General features: G+C 36.2%; 1 long non-coding RNA gene across 2 annotated transcripts in view; it reads right to left on the bottom strand.

Annotated features, from left to right (window-relative positions):
• Window positions 1–20,756, bottom strand: part of LOC125278527 — a 111,873-nt gene that overhangs the window by 24,205 nt on the left and 66,912 nt on the right. For both annotated transcript variants that reach the window (XR_007187163.1, XR_007187164.1), the window contains one exon: window positions 1,890–1,980. This is a non-coding gene — a long non-coding RNA (uncharacterized LOC125278527). The remainder of the gene's footprint in view (window positions 1–1,889; window positions 1,981–20,756) is intronic.

The following is a 20,756-nucleotide window of genomic DNA, read 5'->3' as shown; positions in this document are numbered from 1 at the left end:
GCTGCTGAATATTAATAAAGACAAGCTCCTAACAGTCTAACAGGCATCTTTTAATCTTAATTTCTCCATTTTATAGCCAGATATTCTATGATAAATTTATTATATTTTATATTTTAATTTATGAAATAATTGTGATGAAAATGAGTGATTTTGTGGCGGCAATTTCCAGAATTTTGTGGAAAATTTATGATTTTTTTTTTTTTTTAGGATGCCATATTTACCATATTATGTATGACACTAGATTATAGTCATACATGACAGAATAAAAAAAATGCAAAAAAAAAAAAAAAAAAAAAATTTTTTTGTATCTTACCAAATTCTAACACAGCTTTTAAGCAAGATTTTTGTTATTTTATTATTTTTGTTATTAAAAATGAAAACTAATTACAAACAAAAGGACAATAAAAACAAATGAAATAAAGAGTACTTTAGGTTTTTCAGGTAGGTTTAGTATTCAAAACAGTAGAGATCATATATATATATATATATATATAAAAAAACTGACTTTACTGACTTTACTGTATAAATTAAATATACTGATCCTTATTAAAGCTACAAAAGTTGTTCAGTCAAGAGCAGTGAGTGATTTTCTCTTTTTCTTTTGTTGTTTAATTAGCATCAATGACACAGACAGCTGCAGGTAAAATAGGCTGCTGTCACTTTAAGACCGAATGCACTGATTCAATGTACTGATACACTTTTAATTTTCTCATAGCTGTTTACATTCACCGACTGTGTTTGCATGAATAGTCACCAAGACAAGCATTTCTTTGTCACACTAACATGTCAATAACTTTAAGTAGCACTGCACTTTCACGATTATTATGGCGAATTATGCAGGATTGCTAGGAAAAAAAAAGTTTTGTTGATTTTGCATTGTGTTCTGCGATTGTGGAAACGTGGATAATTGGAGGGACTGGTATACAGTTGCAATTGTGGTATAAATTAATTTAAGCCATCTCTGAGCAGCATTATGCCACTTCAGAAGCATGTTTGCACCTCTTTGCACCTCCTTGCAGTGTAAATTTGCCATAATTATATATATATATATATATATATATATATATATATATATATATATATATATATATATATATATATATATATATATATATATTATCAACTCCACAGCAACTACATACATTTATCCACTAACCATTCAGAAACATCCAGTTTCATTCTAAAAGTTGTAACTTCTTCCTGAGTCTCTCCATCAGTGACAATCCTCATTTTGGCTGCGTGAGATTCTCCAGCTTTGTTGTTGTTGAGCTGTTAAAGCTCCGCCCTCTTCTGGAAAGGGGGCGGGAGCAGCAGCTCATTTGCATTTAAAGGGACGCACACAAAAATGCTGTGTTTTTACTCACACCCAAATAGGGGCAAATTTGACAAGCTATAATAAATGATCTGTGGGGTATTTTGAGCTGAAACTTCACAGACACATTCTGAGGACACCAGAGACTTATATTATATCTTGTGAAAAGGGCATAATAGGTCCCCTTTAAGCTAATTGCATAACCACACTTTTATATGCATATTAATCTGTCTGGGAACATTAACAAACTAGTTGTGGCTGCAGTTCTAATATTGGAGAAGGAATGGATTCAGAGGATTCAACAACTTTAAACTGAGATAATGCTCTGATGGCAAAGCTAAACAAATATCAACAAGGTGACGTTAACTGCATAAACAATGGCACTGATGAGAGAGACAGCAAATGCTGTTTACAAGCCCGTTGGCAAAGACCACAAACACGCCGTTTACTCTAATACGCCTGTATGCCGACGTGTTTGAGAAGTACAGAGGATCTGGCTTTCATTACTGTGGTTCAGCGTCGCTTTAATATCACACATGACATGCTGCTGAGAGACACGAACATTGAAGCGTCTCACCTCTGACCGCAGCAGGAGAAAACCTGATTGACTGACAGACGTCTGAGGTTTGATATCCAGCCGTCTGGACCCAATGTATTTTAATAGGGTGCTGCAATCATAAACCACAAACACATCAATGGTCAGACAGAAAAACATCAATATGACATATAGTTAAACAACATATCAATACAGCTTTAAAATGAGAAGAAAATGATTATTTATGAAGAAAATGAATATGAATAGGGTGAAAATGTTCAACTAATAGATATCACCATACTTCCCCAGTACATTGTGACAGTTATTTTGTATTTCGTTTTATAAATATTCAAATTATGCATTATCCAATTAAAATTGCACTAATTTGCATATATTTCCAGAACAGAAATATGAACATAGGATAAAGCCAGGTTCAAATCTCAATTCATTTTGTTGACATATTAGAGATAAAGGTTTTTAATCTCTTTGTATCACTCCATAAATCAGAAAATACTATCACCAGCCAGAAAATATATATATATATTCACCATGTTTTTAGAAATAAAGTATTATTTAAATCAGATGAATGATATATGAATAAACTCGTCTGTAAAAACCTTTAGAATATGGATGTATGTAAAGCTTTCTGACTTAAACTCACAGCCTTTTAAGACACGCATTATCATTTAAATCTACAGATGCAAATAGATAAAGTGTAATAAAATAAACACTTAAATGTGTATTTCTTTTCACTAGTCTAAAATAATTAATGTTATGGAAGCAAAATAGCCCCAAATCTCAAAATTGATCAGTGCATGAAAAAAACATGGGCTTTGCCTTTATACTATCTTGCCTTAAAAAAGATGCAAACTTGTTTTTTTACATGATACTATGTGGATGCAAGAGATCCAGAATGTGAAAATGATTAGAATATGCTTACATAAGTAATATCAGACCTCTTTCTTTAACAAGACACATGATATGAGGAATCATTCTCAAGGTCATGGGTTTGTTCCAATCAATGCCTCTTGAATAGTAACAGTGATGTTTTCCTCAGAAAACAGCACTAATAAACACATCCTGGCATGAGAAACGGATGGCATCAGTGAAGTTATTGATGCATTTTTTGTCAGATGCAAGACACCTGTTTCAAGGTGAAGCCTGGAGGTGCTGAAGCTTAAATCAATATGACTAGAATGTTTTCATGATGTTCTTCAGATGAAAGGTGCCGATTCATAATCAGTTTTTGCATTTAATCCCCAGAGACAGAGCGCAGCGACTCAAGCAGGAAATCTGGAGACACACTTCAGGAATCAGGAATCAGCTTGTGTAAAATCAGCTGCTACCGGCTCGGAATATATTCAAACAAACACCAGCACTGCTGTGAGATAGAGCTGGAGAGGCACTCGCTTTAACCAAACCCTTCATTTTAAATGGTTTCTTTAATTAAAATGATTAAAAATTTGTGCTTTCAATTGATTAACCGTGATTAATCGTATCTAACATAAAGTTTGTAACTATATATATATATATATATATATATATATATATATATATATATATATATATATATATATATAAAACCCATTTCCAAAATTCCCTCATTCAGCACAATACTGATGAAGTGTGTGTTTGTGCATGTGTGTGAAAAAGCTAGAATGAAAAACAGGAAGAAAGAATGAGACGCAGAGAGATTGATAAGAGGAACATTAGAGATGCAGAGGAGGAAGATCCGCCTGATGACACCATCCATCTTCAATCTAAAGTAAATGAACATTATAGCAGCTCCTGTCTCACACACTCAATCAGTCATAGAAGAGCTCTAATATGATTCATCACTGAAATCAGTCAGACATCGGATGGCATGACTTCATCCCGGTCAGACTGATGAAACTGCCTGCAAACAAATTGAATTAGTGTTGTTTGTTAAGGCAGCATCAATATCACTATTCATACTCGTGGTAAGGGATTTGATCAGTAACCGTAACCCAAAGTATTGGGTGCTCATCCGATCTTCAGTATCATATACGTCTTGTGCTACTAAACATGAACGATACCTCAAATTATGAAGGTAGTTGTGAAGAGATATGCCACTGATTTACTAATTGTGGAGGGGGGGGGGGGATAAAATAAAATAGGTTAATTAAAATAAAATAAAATATAACAAATATATTAAAATAATACAATAAAATAAAATATTTTTTATTATTTAATTTTATTATTTTTATATATTTTTATATTTTATTGTATTATTTTAATATAATATAATAAAATATAAAATAATAAAAATAATAAAATAATAAAATTATAAAAATAAAATAAAATAATAAAATAAAATAAAATAAAATAAAATAAAATATAAAATAAAATAAAATAAAATAAAATAAAAAATAAAATAAAATAAAATAAAATAAAATAAAATAAAATAAAATAAAATAAAATAAAATAAAATAAAATAAAATAAAATAAAATAAAATAAAATAAAATAAAATAAAATAAAATAAAATAAAATAAAATACTCCCAGACTTCGAGACAGGAGAAACAACACCAAACACCATAGCAAAAACACCACCTGCAGCATGTATTGTGGAGGGAAATCTGCAGAATGAATGGCAACATGGTAAAACGTGTTAAGTGGCGTTAAACAAGGTACTTCACAGTTACTGACTGCTAAAAACATCATCAAATAAGCCAAAATATTTAACTTTGTAAATGAAGGACGTTCTGTGTACCCGCTTTCTTGGGTATTATTACTTCTAGGATACATTTACATTGGCATGTGCATTGTGGGAAACTGTTATGGGAACTGATATAACTAAAAGCTTGAGTGAAATCTTGTTTGTCACCTGACATGCCGTTCAAAGGAAAGAGAAGAACGTTTCTGTTTTATGACTCTGAAATCCTCATCACTCCAAGAAAGTGGAAGTGATTTCAAAGGTGGCGAGTGTAACTGGAGCGTCGCCATGATGAATGACATCACAGTGTGTGATGATGTGGCAGTCTGGAGAACAACAACAGACGGACACGACAGTTCAGTCGGTTTCTTCAGATTCATGATGCAACTGATCAGAAACAGCAGTTTGACACTGAAGTCTTCATGTGTTCTGACAGACTTTCCTGAGAAGGGTTTGCAGATGTTGCATGCACTGAATTAAAGTTTATAACTCCACCAGCAGTGATTTAACTGACTATATTAGCTGTCCAAGAACAAATATTGATCAGAACAAAGTTTTACATCCTCACTAACTTATTTCAGTGATTTTCTCCATCATGAAAAGTGTTTTCAACAGTCTAAAGTGGCAATGCACCGAAATTAAAGTTTAAAGTTAAACCGAAACAGAACCCAAAGTTTTTGCTGTTTTTAACGGAAGATATACTGTTTTTGAATTACAGCCGATTCATCCATACTTGTGCAAACTGTCAGATGCGCCAGCTGTTAGTGGTTGCCTGTGTTACATTGTGTGTTCGTCATTTTGGGGGCGGAGTAATGAAGGGAGGGGTGTGTTTGTTTGGGTGTCAAATATCAACAGTGAGACTCAGAAATCGCTTACTACACCTTTAAATACTGAAAACAACTGATTAAGCAAAAATGTAGTGAATATGTATAAGTGAAGTTCAAAATCCTCTCTAGAGTTATTTTCTAGATAACTAACAAACTATGGACATTGTTTGGCTTTTTCCTGAGGTAAATGTGACGTTATATGACATTATTTACAATTACAATTCAAGACAGAATATTAAAGCTGAGACTTGTTTTATATCAAAAGTAACAAAGCACACAGTTTAGTGTGATTATTAGATGGCTGTCGTGCTACAAAGAAAGTTTAGTGAAGTTTTGTTCAGGCATCAACTGAGCATAAACTAAAAGATGTTGGTTCATCAAAATGAAGACTGATTAAAAATGAGAACTCAATATTGTCAGCTGACATGTTTACCTGTAGCTTTTCCACGTTGTGTGTATAAAATACAGGTGCTGGTCATATAATTAGAATATCATCAAAAAGTTGATTTATTTCACTAATTCCATTCAAAAAGTGAAACTTGTATATTATATTCATTCATTACACACAGACTGATATATTTCAAATGTTTATTTCTTTTAATTTTGATGATTATAACTGACAACTAAGGAAAATCCCAAATTCAGTATCTCAGAAAATTAGAATATTGTGAAAAGGTTCAATATTGAAGACACCTGGTGCCACACTCTAATCAGCTAATTAACTCAAAACACCTGCAAAGGCCTTTAAATGGTCTCTCAGTCTAGTTCTGTAGGCTACACAATCATGGGGAAGACTGCTGACTTGACAGTTGTCCAAAAGACGACCACTGACACCTTGCACAAGGAGGGCAAGAAAAGGTCATTGCAAAAGAGGCTGGTTGTTCACAGAGCTCTGTGTCCAAGCACATTAATAGAGAGGCGAAGGGAAGAAAAAGATGTGGTAGAAAAAAGTGTACAAGCAATAGGGATAACCGCACCCTGGAGAGGATTGTGAAACAAAACCCATTCAAAAATGTGGGGAAGATACACAAAGAGTGGACTGCAGCTGGAGTCAGTGCTTCAAGAACCACTACGCACAGACGTATGCAAGACATGGGTTTCAGCTGTCGCATTCCTTGTGTCAAGCCACTCTTGAACAACAGACAGTGTCAAAAGTGTCTAAAGACAAAAAGGACTGGACTGCTGCTGAGTGGTCCAAAGTTATGTTCTCTGATGAAAGTAAATTTTGCATTTCCTTTGGAAATCAGGGTCCCAGAGTCTGGAGGAAGAGAGGAGAGGCACACAATCCACATTGCTTGAGGTCCAGTGTAAAGTTTCCACAGTCAGTGATGGTTTGGGGTGCCATGTCATCTGCTGGTGTTGGTCCACTGTGTTTTCTGAGATCCAAGGTCAACGCAGCCGTATACCAGGAAGTTTTAGAGCACTTCATGCTTCCTGCTGCTGACCAACTTTATGGAGATGCAGATTTCATTTTCCAACAGAACTTGGCACCTGCACACAGTGCCAAAGCTATCAGTACCTGGTTTGAGGACCATGGTATCCCTGTTCTTAATTGGCCAGCAAACTCGCCTGACCTTAACCCCATAGACAATCTATGGGGTTTTGTGAAGAGGAAGATGCGATATGCCAGACCCAACAATGCAGAAGAGCTGAAGGCCACTATCAGAGCAACCTGGGCTCTCATAACACCTGAGCAGTGCCACAGACTGATCGACTCTTTTCATGTTCATACTTTTCAGTTGGCCAAGATTTCTAAAAATCCTTTCTTTGTATTGGTCTTAAGTAACATTCTAATTTTCTGAGATACTGAATTTGGGATTTTCCTTAGTTGTCAGTTATAATCATCAAAATTAAAAGAAATAAACATTTGAAATATATCAGTCTGTGTGTAATGAATGAATATAATTTACAAGTTTCACTTTTTGAATGGAATTAGTGAAATAAATCAACTTTTTGATGATATTCTAATTATATGACCAGCACCTGTAGACACTGAATGAGTCAAAATGAACCATCGGAGAAGTGCTAATTAAACCTCACTGTTTCCGTCATTGATTTCGGCCCTCCAAAACTGTTTCAGGCAAAACCAAAAATGTATTTAGTTATATGTATATGTATAGTACATAACAGGAAAAATATATATAATAATGTCTATAGAAACATACAAACACAGATAGTAGCTTGATCTCTCCTCCTGCTTCTCTTTGTATTGTTCCTTCTCTTCTCAGACCTCAGGCTGATCCAATGGAGTCTGATTGTGAGTTCATAGGTGGAGGAAGAACTGCCGACAGCTCCATACACACACAGCACACATAAACAACACACACACAAACAACACACTTGTGTTCACTGAGCTCTGGGCAACTTCACCCACTTTTATTTTCATCCTCTCCATTGTTTACACTGCATATCAACACTCAGGTAAAACACCTCCTCAGAAAACTACCACACAAAAGTTCCTTTTAGTAAAACAGCAACTGTGTTCCAAACCCTACTGAGCTGCCTTGATGTACACTGCCTACACAGAAATGAAATAGACTCTCATAAGTGATTCAAAGGTGAGCAGAATTCCGAAATATGAAATGCAATCAAATGTAATGCAACTAAATGAAATCGATAACAACGTGCATCAGCTAAATAATTTATCTAATGCAATAAACTGAAAAATAATGGGGGTATTTCTACTATGTAGTACATTATTTATTTGATTAAATTTATGTGTGTGTGTGTGTGTGTAAAAAGTTGGGGTTGGTAAGATATTTTTAATGTTTTTGAAACAAGTCTCTTTTGCTCACCAAGATTGTGTTTATTTGATCAAAAAAAACAAACAAACAGTAAATACAGTAATATTGTGAAATATTTTTCAATTTAAAACTGTCCCTGCCATCTTGCATTGATTATTTTTCATGGAATTCAACACAATGCATTCTGGTAATTTGATGTCTCTTTAAAGGCATCTGGGAAACTCCCTCACATTAGAAACACACTTATGATGCCTTACAAGGCGGTTCACACTAGTGTTTGGAAAAAGAGCTTGTGTGTTTTACTGTGGGCTAAACCGTGCATCACATTAACAGAGTGCCAGTCATGATGAATGTGTTTCCTTGAGAGGTTTAGTCTCAGGGTGTAGTAATAAGGCCTTCAGCGAGGTTGAACAATTCAGGGTAATTGGGTCACTGTCGGTGTCTGCGCTGGGCTTTCTCAACTTCACAAGCACAACAGCAGAGAAATATAACACAGAGACAGAAATAGCAGAAGAACAAGTGCGACGATCCTCCTGAAAACACGAAACCTCCAGGATTATACGGCTCATCTGAGGGAATATGGTGAAGCCGAATGCAAAATTTAAACATGAAACAAGGAACTGATTTCAGAACAACACCAATGACATTTACACTTTACATTATTTCTTTAATTGGCATTGCATTATGGCTCCAAATATCCTCGTTCTTAAAAATAAAGGTTCTTTAATTTGGCATTGATTATTCCATGAAGAACCTTTAACTTCCACAAAATCTTTCCATTCCGCAAAAGGCTCTTTATAGTTGGAAAAGGTTCTTTAGATTATTAAAAAGTTTTTGACATTAAGAAAAAATGGTTCTTTTGAGAACTGATCGCTGAAAGGTTCTTTGAGGAAACTGAAGTGGTTCTTCTACGGCACTGCTGTGAAAACCCCCTTTTATTCCTTTAAGAATATATTATTTCTAAGCTTGTAGACTACTGAAAAGGTTCTTTGGGGAAGCAAAACTGGATTTTGTTCTGGCACCAAGTGTCAAGTGTTAGGGGCCGTTCACACAGAACACGTTTTTCTATTCCATTGAGCTTTTCCATTGTTTTTCCTAAAGGAAGTGTATGATCGTTATGCTTGTATCTTTTGCAGCGCCTCACACATGAGCGCCGCGTTTTTAAGACGTTTCAACTTTTACACGCAGCGCCGCTCATCAATGTCAGTTCCAAAACAGTGGACCAATCAGAAGAACTCTGAGGCGGGGCAAGTGTTGCGAGCTTCAGTTTAAAGTAGCAAGTTGGCATGGCAACTGTTTTATTTGACGGCAACATGGCGGAGGAGGCCATAGCCAGTGCGATTATTTTCTTTTTTTCCATGTCAAAAATAGTATCTATCAATTCTGCTGTTTGCTTATGTCTATTATTTCCATTACTGCTGTTATTGCATCACGTCTCAAAGGCGCGTCTCGAGACCCTCGCGTTCTGTGCTGCGCTTTTTTAAAAAACATACCTGACCATCCCGTTTTTGATGCAAAGACACATTCCATGTGAATGAGCCCTTAGACAGTATTCTAGGTTATTACATGCAGAGGTTATTGGACCAATAATTAGAATCTCTGTTTTTTCTGAATTTAGTAATAGGAAATTACAAGGCATCCAATTTTTCATATCAGCTATGCATTCTGTTAATTTTGTGCATTGGTAAGTTTCGTCAGGGCGCGAAGAAATATAGAGCTGAGTATCATCAGCATAGCCTTGCGGTACTCCACACATTTTAGTAAAAAATTCAAATTCTTTTTTTACTAAATGAAGTACTACAAAAACAGATTATGGAAAACAAAGCAAAGCTTCACAGTCTTATACGTCGTGCTGGGTCGACATTTCATTCAGTAATGTTCGGCAGTTTTGATTTATATGCTGATTTATATGTTTAATGACCATTTAACTTTACATGTGCATAAGCAATGCTTCTATCACTTTTTTCAGCTGCTTCTTTGCCTGTGTTTTGATCCGATTCTGTACTCTTTTAGAAGATGTGTAAATGCGGCCCCTGCCGTATAACAGTGAAAACATGGATTGTCGGAAAATTACGTCAATGGTGGCGAAGGATTATGTCATAAATGACAGAAAATTCCATCAATGGTGGGGAAAGAATTGAAATTGTATATGCTACTAAAAGCTGGTATGCCCTAATTATCACAGAAAAAATGAAAGAAAAGCCGATTAAAGGTGCCATGGAAAGTTTTTTTACAAGATGTAATATAAGTCTAAGGTGTCCCCTGAATGTGTCTGTGAAGTTGCAGCTCAAAATACTCCATAGATTTTTTTAATGAATTTGTTTAACTGCCTATTTTGAGGCGTAATTAGAAATGCGCCGATTCATGCTGCGGCCCCTTTAAATCGTACGCTCTCCGCCCCCTCCCGAGCTCTCGACTCTATCACTGCATAAACAAAGTTCACACAGCTAATATAACCCTCAAAATGGATCTTTACAAAGTGTTCGTCATGCATGCTGCATGCATACATCGGATTATGTGAGTGATTCTGAATGAGTTTGATAGTGCTCCGTGGCTAAAGCTAACATTACACACTGTTGGAGAGATTTATAAAGAATGAAGTTGTGTTTATGCATTATACAGACTGCAAGTGTTTAATAATGAAAATAGCGACGGCTCTCTTGTCTCCGTGAATACAGTAATAAACAATGGTAACTTTAACCACATTTAACAGTACATTAGCAACATGTTAACGAAACATTTAGAAAGACAATTCAGCTGTGCACAGATCCAGACGTTACAGTTTTTTTCAATTGCTAACATACTTTTGTCCATTCTGTAGTCACATTTTCAAAACCCTAAACACATTTAGCAGAACATCCGTCTGTTGTGGCCATACCATTAACACAATTCATGTCGTTTTCACACAAAATGCAGTCAATTAACACATTTCTTAAATGCTTAAATTTTCTTTTCATATAAGCTTGCCTCATACCAAAATCATGGATCTTTCTCATCTTATTTGCAAATGCTTAAACACAGCAAGTCAGAAATGAAGACCCAATGTTCCAATCTTTAAATATAGGATAAAAACTCTAATTCTGCAACAACAGCAGCTCAAAAGTATTGAAAAAAATATATAAAACAAATACTGAAACAATTGATAAGCATTTTTAATTAGCAGATCACTGAAATATTGAGAAATAGCAGATTCCAGTCTCAGTTGGAAGTATAGTCAGGTGTTGAAGTTCTTTCCATTACATGGACATACACAGTAAAATAGGACTCTTTGAATCGGATTTGTTCAGTGTGGATGAAGAACAACACAGAGGAGCAGAGAGAAAATAATATCTGGGTAAGGGAGAAGAATAGATGAAGGAGGAAAGGAGAAGTTGGATCAGGACAAGTGAGAAGAAGAGGTATGGGAGAGGAGGAAGGATGCTGGACTGTGCATCTCTGGTTTTTTCACTTCTGCCATGAATAGAAAATAAAAAAGGTAATTATGTCTTTTTATCTCACAATTCTGACTTTTTAAACTAAATTCCTACAGTTTACATATCACAATTCTGATGGGAAAAAGTCAGAATTGTGAGATGTATATTCACAATTGCAAAAAAAAAAAAAAAAAAAAAAAAAAGAATTGTGAGATAAAAAGTCACAATTACCTTTTATACTTTTTTTATTCTGTGATGGAAAAAAACTTCAACAGTAACCAAAGGCCATGTATGTTGGATTTGTTGTTGATCAATGGCAGCAATTTCATGTTTTCATTTCAGTAAAAGCTTCATGTAAAGCTTTTACTACAACGATTCCACTACCACTGTTCCATATATGCAGAATATGTGGTCTGTGTAGGGCACTAACTACCAAGGGGACACCATCCCAACCTCTATGAGGGCAACATCAACACCACACACCCAACCCCAGAAAGAGATTTCAACCAAGGGGGCAACTGAAGTTCTGCATAGGGGACTCATCTGACTAGTAGCTGCCCTGAGCAATTCTTCTTCTCTTTTTCTACTGCACATTCTATAAAATAATGACTCACTTCTGTTGCCAAGAATGCACACATTCAACACTCAACCAAAAATATAGAATGGCTTACATGCATTATACTATTACTGTAGTAAAAGGAAACTGAATTATAAAAACAATGGATTTCATATTTTCTCCAGTTAGAACCGAAACATGACAAGTAATGTATTTTTCATAATGCCATCAACTGTTAGTATTTTGACAGTCATTGCGCTTTGATCGACTATATGTTCATGTTGAATAGAAAACTAGTGCTGTGTTTTGACAGAACGACTCAATTTTGAATCAGGTTTGCTGTGTTTTGATAGAGTTGGTATATGTTGAAAAAGGTTTTTAGCGTTTTGAAATGTGGAGTTTGTGTTTATATAACAAAATATGGTTTTGGGCAGAAAATTAACTATTTGGCTAATTGTGTGATGTTTGTGTGTTGCTGTGTTAAGAGTTTAGAAAAAGTACTTTAAGTATTGCTAAACGCTTGTTAGCAAATGAAAAAAACTGTAATACTGGCTGCCCTTGTGTAATGCCTTGAACATGAGCTGGCATATGCAAATATTGTGGTCATACATATTAATGAGCCTGACTGTTACGTAAAAGTCGGTGTTATGTTGAGATTTGCCTGTTCTTCGGAGGTCGTTTAAACAAATGAGATTTATATAAGAAGGAGGAAACAATGGAGTTTGAGACTCACTGTATGTCATTTCCATGTACTGAACTCTTGTTATTCAACTATGCCGAGGTAAATTCAATTATCAGTTCGATGGCAACTTTAACTCTTTTAACCATTTAATTTTACATCAGGTAGGTTTTAACCTTTTGAAACCTTTTAAGAGTGTAGGGGGTCAGAGACCAACCTGGTTTTCGCAATGATACCACAGAAAAAACATTTTTCGCTCCCCAAAGAACCTTTTATTTTTCTTAGTGTGAAGAACATTTTAATAATTTAAAGAACTTTTTTCAGTGGATGTTAAAAGTTCTTCATGGAACCATCAATGCCACTAAAGGACCTTTACTTTTAAGAACACAGCTGTCAATCATCGCCCATGGCTGCAGGCCGATGCTGTATAAAATCCATTTCAAGCTTCCATTTTCCTCCTCCAGTGAGGTCTCGGCAGGTAAACACGATCAAACGGCCACATAATCATCACAAAGGCTGCTAAAGGGTGGGCGGGATGCTCTGGGATTTTCTCGAAGGCTCCGTTCGGACCAGAGAGGGTCGCAAGAACGTCGCCTTGGCAACAGAACAACCGTAAGATTAAAAGGTCAGCGTTTGGAGGGGGTGTAAATCTATCATCAGAGTTTGTTCCTCCTCCTGTCGAGTTCAGCTCGTTCCTGCAGCCGGAGGGGGAATTAGACCAGAAATCAATGAAACAAACAAAGACTTTACAGCGTATGTCTTCACACTTACACAAGCTTGCATGCATATCCATGTGCTGATTTCACATTTACAGACATTACCTTTAATGTAATTAGTGGCATTTGACAAGTCAAGCATCTATTACTATTAATGAAAAGGTCACACTTTACAATAAGGTTCCATTGTTAGCATTAGTTATCTACATTAGTAACAATAATATTTCTAAAGCATTTATTAATCTTCCTATTTTGCATAAATAGTATTCAACATTAAAATAAGTGTCCCAAATCATAGTATGTTGAAATGTGTATTCCAAAGATACCTGGATTGTCAACTATTTCCAGTTAGAATCTGAAGAATCCCTACCAAGGCCATACGCAGGGTTTTATAAATACTGAGGTCCAAAATCTTGCTAAGGGGTTCAGGGGCATTTTGAACTAATCAGTTCAATTAATGGTTCAATTGCTCACTCATAAAGACAGTCACTTGTCGCCACCTACTGGCTTAATAATCAAAGTTGCATTGAAGTCTCCACTATTTAGACTGTCGGTCTGTATGGAATGCGCAAACACAGACAAGCGGAGTGACACAAATGGTGAAACGTCCCAGTGACAAATATATATTTATACGATAATACTATTATAGCAATATATGTATAATAAGTGCTTGTGCTGTTAAACTGAGCCTATCGTTTCCACTGTAATTAGCAAAGAACATATCTGTGTTAAATAGGAATACATTGTAAAAATGTCAATCTCATCCTGGGCACAGTACGCAATACCTTCTCTTTCTCTCTCATCTCCATCACCTTATCTCTTTCTTCTTCTCTCAGTTTCCTTATCTTTCTTCCCTTCCCAAAGCTGAACTTTGATTGATACAGTCTTTGCTGATTATTTCTGTTGATCATCTAACGCTTCTATAGTAAAACAGCGGTTTAGTTTAGCTACTTCTGATCTTGCACTTTATGATCGTTAATTGAAGCATGAATCGTCATTAAAAGAGAATTGCAATAATCTATATGTGACGTAACTAAGCATGTGCAAGGATAGCAGTGCTGTTCGTTGTCAAAGAAGGACGAAGACGGTTTATGTTTCGTAAATGAATATATGCAGAACGAATAATATTATTAATGTGAGCTACAAATGACAGGGTGCTATCAAGGACGTCACCCAGACTTTTAACCTGCGTGGATGGAAAAACTATGGACTGGTCAATAGTCACAGAGAAGCTATCAGATTTCTTGCCTACCAAGAGAATTTCAAATTTGACGAAAATTTGAAATCAGTTTTTAAGAAAACAGAAGTAGGTGTCATCAGCATAGCAGTGGAAATGAATACCTTACTTCCTAAAAATATGTCCAAGGGGCAGTAAATAAATAATAAATAAAAGAGGGCCCAAGACTGAGCCTTGGGGAACACCAGTGGTAACTTGCGATGACTTAGATCTGAAGCTTTTAAGACCAGAAAAATCTGATCCAAGACAGGCAGGTGCCCATAACTCCAAGGGAGGCCAGTTATACTACGGGGCTGCTGAATGCTTGATTCTGATTGGTTGATGAATGTTTTAAGGTGTGCAATTATTTTCAGGTAAACGTATGGCTAAAGTGTTCCAGACAGGTCTTGACCGCATTACAGTTCCATACCAATTCAGCAAACCATTTAAGTTATTTCAAATGTTCTTACAGCCAACAGCAGCAAAAGAACCAAAACCCACAAAGACACTGATCAAGCAACTAACAATGAACAGTTGTATTTTTATTAACCAATGTTAACAAACATTATAAATATTGAACAGAATGTATTGCTTGTTGTTATTTAATGTTAGTTAATGCATTAACTAATGAGACCTTAAAATAAAGTGTTACCAATCAAACCTGTATCACTAAGAATTAAACTTCAGCGTGATAAAACAGGTGAAAAACCAAGCAACCACTCATAACACCCTAGCAACCATGCATTTCTCACATTATGAATTCAAGCAGCAGTCCTGCAAAAAACTTCCATAAACTGAAAGTATACAGTTAACCTTCTCAATTTACAGCTGAAACACATTTATACATCATATTTCTCATGAATTAGTGCATGGGACGACTTTTTCCTCATCAAAATGAGCTTGTTTTTACGACTGCACTAAAATTTTTCAACCTTACTGAATTCCAAATGCAGATTTCCAGTCCCGGATGGAAATGACACAGCAATAAAGCACATGCTCATATAAGAGCTCAAAAACACCTTAGGGAAGACATCTGGGCCTGAGATTGTGCTGAAAGCAAACGCACACGGCTGTTACCTGCGAGACTTGGCATTCTCCCACGCCGAGCAGGATTTTTCCTGACACAACTCTGTTTTGCTTTTAGAGGCATTCCTCAACAAAGCAGCAGAAGCGATTGTGCCGTTCTCTACGGATGAAACGATAGAAGGAAAAGAAGGATAACAGATAACAGACACACAGGAAGATGTTGAGAAGTCACTTTCGCCTCTCTCGCACAAGACTCAACGTTCTGAAAAAATATGTTGAAACCAGCAAAACATTTAAATGTAGCAATATTTCAAAATCAAGCAAAAAATTCTGCCACCTTCATATGCAAAAAATGATTCGGTAAGAAGAACTCTAGCATAAATATCTTGCTGCTAAAATATTAATGGATTTTAAAACTAGACAGTAACTAGTGAAGCTTTGCGAACTTATTTCAAGTAGACTTTTACCTTAAATCTTACATTAAAAATTCTTATTTTTACATGTTGATGCAAACGTTTCTATAGCTCAAAGAATCATACAGAATTTAATGATTTACTCTAATTCAACTTAATTCCAGTTGCTTAATTTTTTTTGTATTTTTAAGAAAGGAAACAATGCTGAGGTCAAGGGTTTGATTCCCATTAAATACTGTGTTTACTGTAAATTCTGTCAATTTTATTTCTGAATTCTATTTTTTTATTGGTAACACTTTATAATAAGTTTTCGTTAGATAACATTGGTTAACATGAACTAAGAATGAACAATACTTCTACAGCATTTATTAATCTCAGTTAATGTTATTTTCAGCATTCACTAAAACATTTTTAAGATCAAAAGTCATATCTGTAATCATTAGTTAATGCACTGTGAACTAACATGAACATGAAGATTTTTATGAATAAAAACAGAATGCAATGATGTGGATGTTTCAAATTTCAATATTTTATTCAGAATACAACATAGATGACATATCAAATGTTTAAACTGAGAAAATGTATCATTTTAAGGAAAAAATAAGTTGATTTTAAATTTCATGGCATCAACACATCTCAAAAAAGTTGGGACAAGGCCATGTTTACCACTGTGTGGCATCCCCTCTTCTTTTTATAACAGTCTGCAAACGTCTGGGGACTGAGGAGACAAGTTGCTCAAGTTTAGGAATAGGAATGTTGTCCCATTCTTGTCTAATACAGGCTTCTAGTTGCTCAACTGTCTTAGGTCTTCTTTGTCGCATCTTCCTCTTTATGATGCGCCAAATGTTTCTGGACTGCAGGCTGGCCATTTTCAGTACCCGGATCCTTCTTCTACGAGCCATGATGTTGTAATTGATGCAGTATGTGGTCTGGCATTGTCATGTTGGAAAATGCAAGGTCTTCCCTGAAAGAGACGACGTCTGGATGGGAGCATATGTTGTTCTAGAACTTGGATATACCTTTCAGCATTGATGGTGCCTTTCCAGATGTGTAAGCTGCCCATGCCACATGCACTCATGCAACCCCATACCATCAGAGATGCAGGCTTCTGAACTGAGCGCTGATAACAACTTGGGTTGTCCTTGTCCTCTTTAGTCCGGATGACATGGCGTCCCAGTTTTCCAAAAAGAACTTCAAATTTTGATTCGTCTGACCACAGAACAGTTTTCCACTTTGCCACAGTCCATTTTAAATGAGCCTTGGCCCACAGAAAACGCCTGCGCTTCTGGATCATGTTTAGATATGGATGATCATGGGCATCCAGTATGGTTTTCCGGCCTTGACCCTTACGCACAGAGATTGTTCCAGATTCTCTGAATCTTTGGATGATATTACGCACTGTAGATGATGATAACTTCAAACTCTTTGCAATTTTTCTCTGAGAAACTCCTTTCTGATATTGCTCCACTATTTTTCACCACAGCATTGGGGGAATTGGTGATCCTCTGCCCATCTTGACTTCTGAGAGACACTGCCACTCTGAGAGGCTCTTTTTATACCCAATCATGTTGCCAATTGACCTAATAAGTTGCAAATTGGTCCTCCAGCTGTTCCTTATATGTACATTTAACTTTTCCGGCCTCTTATTGCTACATGTCCCAACTTTTTTAGAATGTGTAGCTCTCATGAAATCCAAAATGAGCCATTTGATATGCTATATATATTCTATTGTGAATAAAATATAAGTTTATGAGATTTGTAAATTATTGCATTCTTTTTTTATTCACAATTTGTACAGTGTCCCAAATTTTTTGGAATCGGGTTTGTATGCCAGTCTCAAGCGTTCCTACCAAGTCACTTTCATAATGCTTACATTATTGATATTTTTTCTTGGTTTTAGGCATATCTAACTAGAAAGTTTTGGGTTCTTATCAAAGACTATAGAATAACACAAGACGCGTCACTTGTATTATTATGAATGGGAGAAAGTGCAACATGCAATATGGCAGAATAAGTCCCATCTTCTAAATAAGAGGCAATCGCCAATTGGCAAAGTCATCGCATCACTGCAGCAGCCGTTAGAAGCTCCGGTTCCTATAGAAACAGTCAGACGCTCGCCTCCGAAATGAGGCACAATTGACACGCATTTAGGTCTGTGCATGCGCATTAGGTTGATCTATCCTGAAAAATACAGTTTTTTGTCATGATTCGAGCGTTTAGAAACCAAATTTATGAGACAGTTGTTGTCAGATTTCATTGGTGATTTCAAATATGAAATTTAATGGAAAGCTTGGCAAACAGCTTTAGAGAATTTGATGTTTCCCCATTCAAAGAGATAGGAGCTGCACTTGGATGCCCAAGAGGCGTTTCAAAGATGGCCGCCGAGTGAAATGACTTGTCTTAAAGGGACTTTGATTCTTATTTAGTTTCTATTCAGCAAGGATGCATTAAATGGTAACACTTTAGTTTAGGGTCTAATTCTTACTATAAACTAGTCGCTTATTAGCATGCATATTACTATTGGCTGTTTATTAGTACTTATAAAGCACATATTAATGCCTTATTCTGCATGACCATATTCTACATCACATAATCCTACCCAATACCTAAACTTAAACTACCTTACTAACTATTAATAAGCAGTAATTAGGAGTTCATTGAGCGAAAAGTCATAGTTAATAGCAAGAATTGGACCCTAAACTAAAGTGTGACCCATTAAATTGATCAAAAGTGACATTTAGAATGCTACAAAATATTTCTTTTTCAAACAAATGCTGTTCTTTTGAACTTTCTATTCATCAAAAAAATCCTGCAAAAAAGTTATCACAGATTCCACAAAAATATGAAGCAGCACAACTGTTTTCAACATTGATAATCAGAAATTACTCTTGAGCAGCAAATCAGCATATTAGAAAGATTTCTGAAGGATGTTGAAAATTCAGCTTTGATCACAGGAATAAATGACATTTTACAAGATATTCACAGAGAAAACAGTTCTTTTAAATTGTCATAATATTTCACAATTGTACTGTATTTTTAATCAAATAAAAGCAGCCTTGGCGAGCAGAAGAGACTTCTTTCAAAAACATTTAAATATTTTACAGACACCCAACTTTTGAAAAGGTAGCATAAGTTTTTTGTTTGTTTGTTTCAAAACAGATGCTTTCAGCCCTATGAACATAAAGTGCAGCTTTATAGGTTCTATAAGCAAAGTCAACAGCAAACAAGCTGCATGCACTACTTTCAAGGCTGCATGCACCAGTCGAGCAACTGCTACGAGATGAATGGGAATGCAAACGGACAGCTCTCTCCAGGTATAACGATGCCCTCTCAGCTCTAAATCAGCCCAACATCTGATCCCGGGCCTGCTTTTCCATCCCTCACTGCATTCTGCCAAGCAAACAAAACTGATCCGAGCGCTCAGTCATTCCTCAGACCGCGGCCACTAAATCACTCCGACTGATCCTGAGTCAGCGCTTGGGAGGATATGGAAACAAACAGCTGATCTCGGACCACCGCGAACAGAACAAATGGAAGCTATCCTTTATTTTTCCGTGAGCCGATAGATTCGCCCCTCCCGTTCCTGACTGCAATTTATCCCCCAAAATTGGCAGAGCACAGAGGCGTTTATCTTGCCAGCGCATGTACATAACAAATAAATTGATCCCATAAAACCGCAGACGCTAGATATGAAGAAGCCGGCACGTGGCAAGCCATTAAATTAGTGTACGACACTAAAGCGCCGCAAAGAGGGGAAGCGAATCAACTAAATGAGGTGAAATTGAATGGATTTTACACTGCCGGATCAGGGCTTCGTCTGGAAAGAGGTCAGTGGGAATAGTTCACCCCAAAAGGAAAACTAGGTCATTATTTGCTCATTAAAAACAGAATATGGGTTTGAATTGACTGAATTTCGTTTGTTTGATGAACTATTTGTTTAATCACCAGGATGTTTTAATTTACAAGCACCGTTCGCTGTCAATATTTGAAGTGCCAGTATGTTCTATTTATTTCTTTTATTGCAGCAAAATGTCTGCCAAAATATGGCGGCTTTGCTGATTCAAGGCAAAAGTCAAGGCTGGAACGGTCTGTGCACACCTGAGAGTGCCAGAGATGCTTTTAACACACTGTGACAAACACTCTCACACATTAACACACACACACACACACACACACACACATGCACACACGGGGACACCAGAGCAGATCACCATCACTCATGATCTTGCTCGTTCCATCCGTTTCTCCATTAACGCTGAGAGGGGGAAAGATCATGATGGAGGGGGAAGGAAGGAAGGAAGACAGGTGAAAGATAGACACACAAACATCTACATGTCCACACACACACACACAGCCATTTGGATTATGTGGGTGGAGAGGGAATGGAGTGTTGTGATTTTGCCTGGAGAAAGGAGTTGGTGCCTCTGTCTGTTCTGATTTGCGCCATCACAAGACTAAAGACTCGTGTTGCAGTCAAAACCACCTAAACCGAGACCAAGTCCAGTGTGTGTTGAAACCAAGACCAAGTCAAGATCAAGACCAAGGCCATACAAGCAACCCCCTTAAATTCATCTAAAACATCAGCATTTACTGCCTGATAAATGTTTTATATTCAGTAAATGCAATTAGAATAATAAGACACT

This window comes from Megalobrama amblycephala, linkage group LG11, assembly GCF_018812025.1.
Source record: "Megalobrama amblycephala isolate DHTTF-2021 linkage group LG11, ASM1881202v1, whole genome shotgun sequence".
NCBI lineage: Eukaryota > Metazoa > Chordata > Actinopteri > Cypriniformes > Xenocyprididae > Megalobrama > Megalobrama amblycephala.
This window is presented reverse-complemented; position numbering and strand designations above follow the sequence as displayed.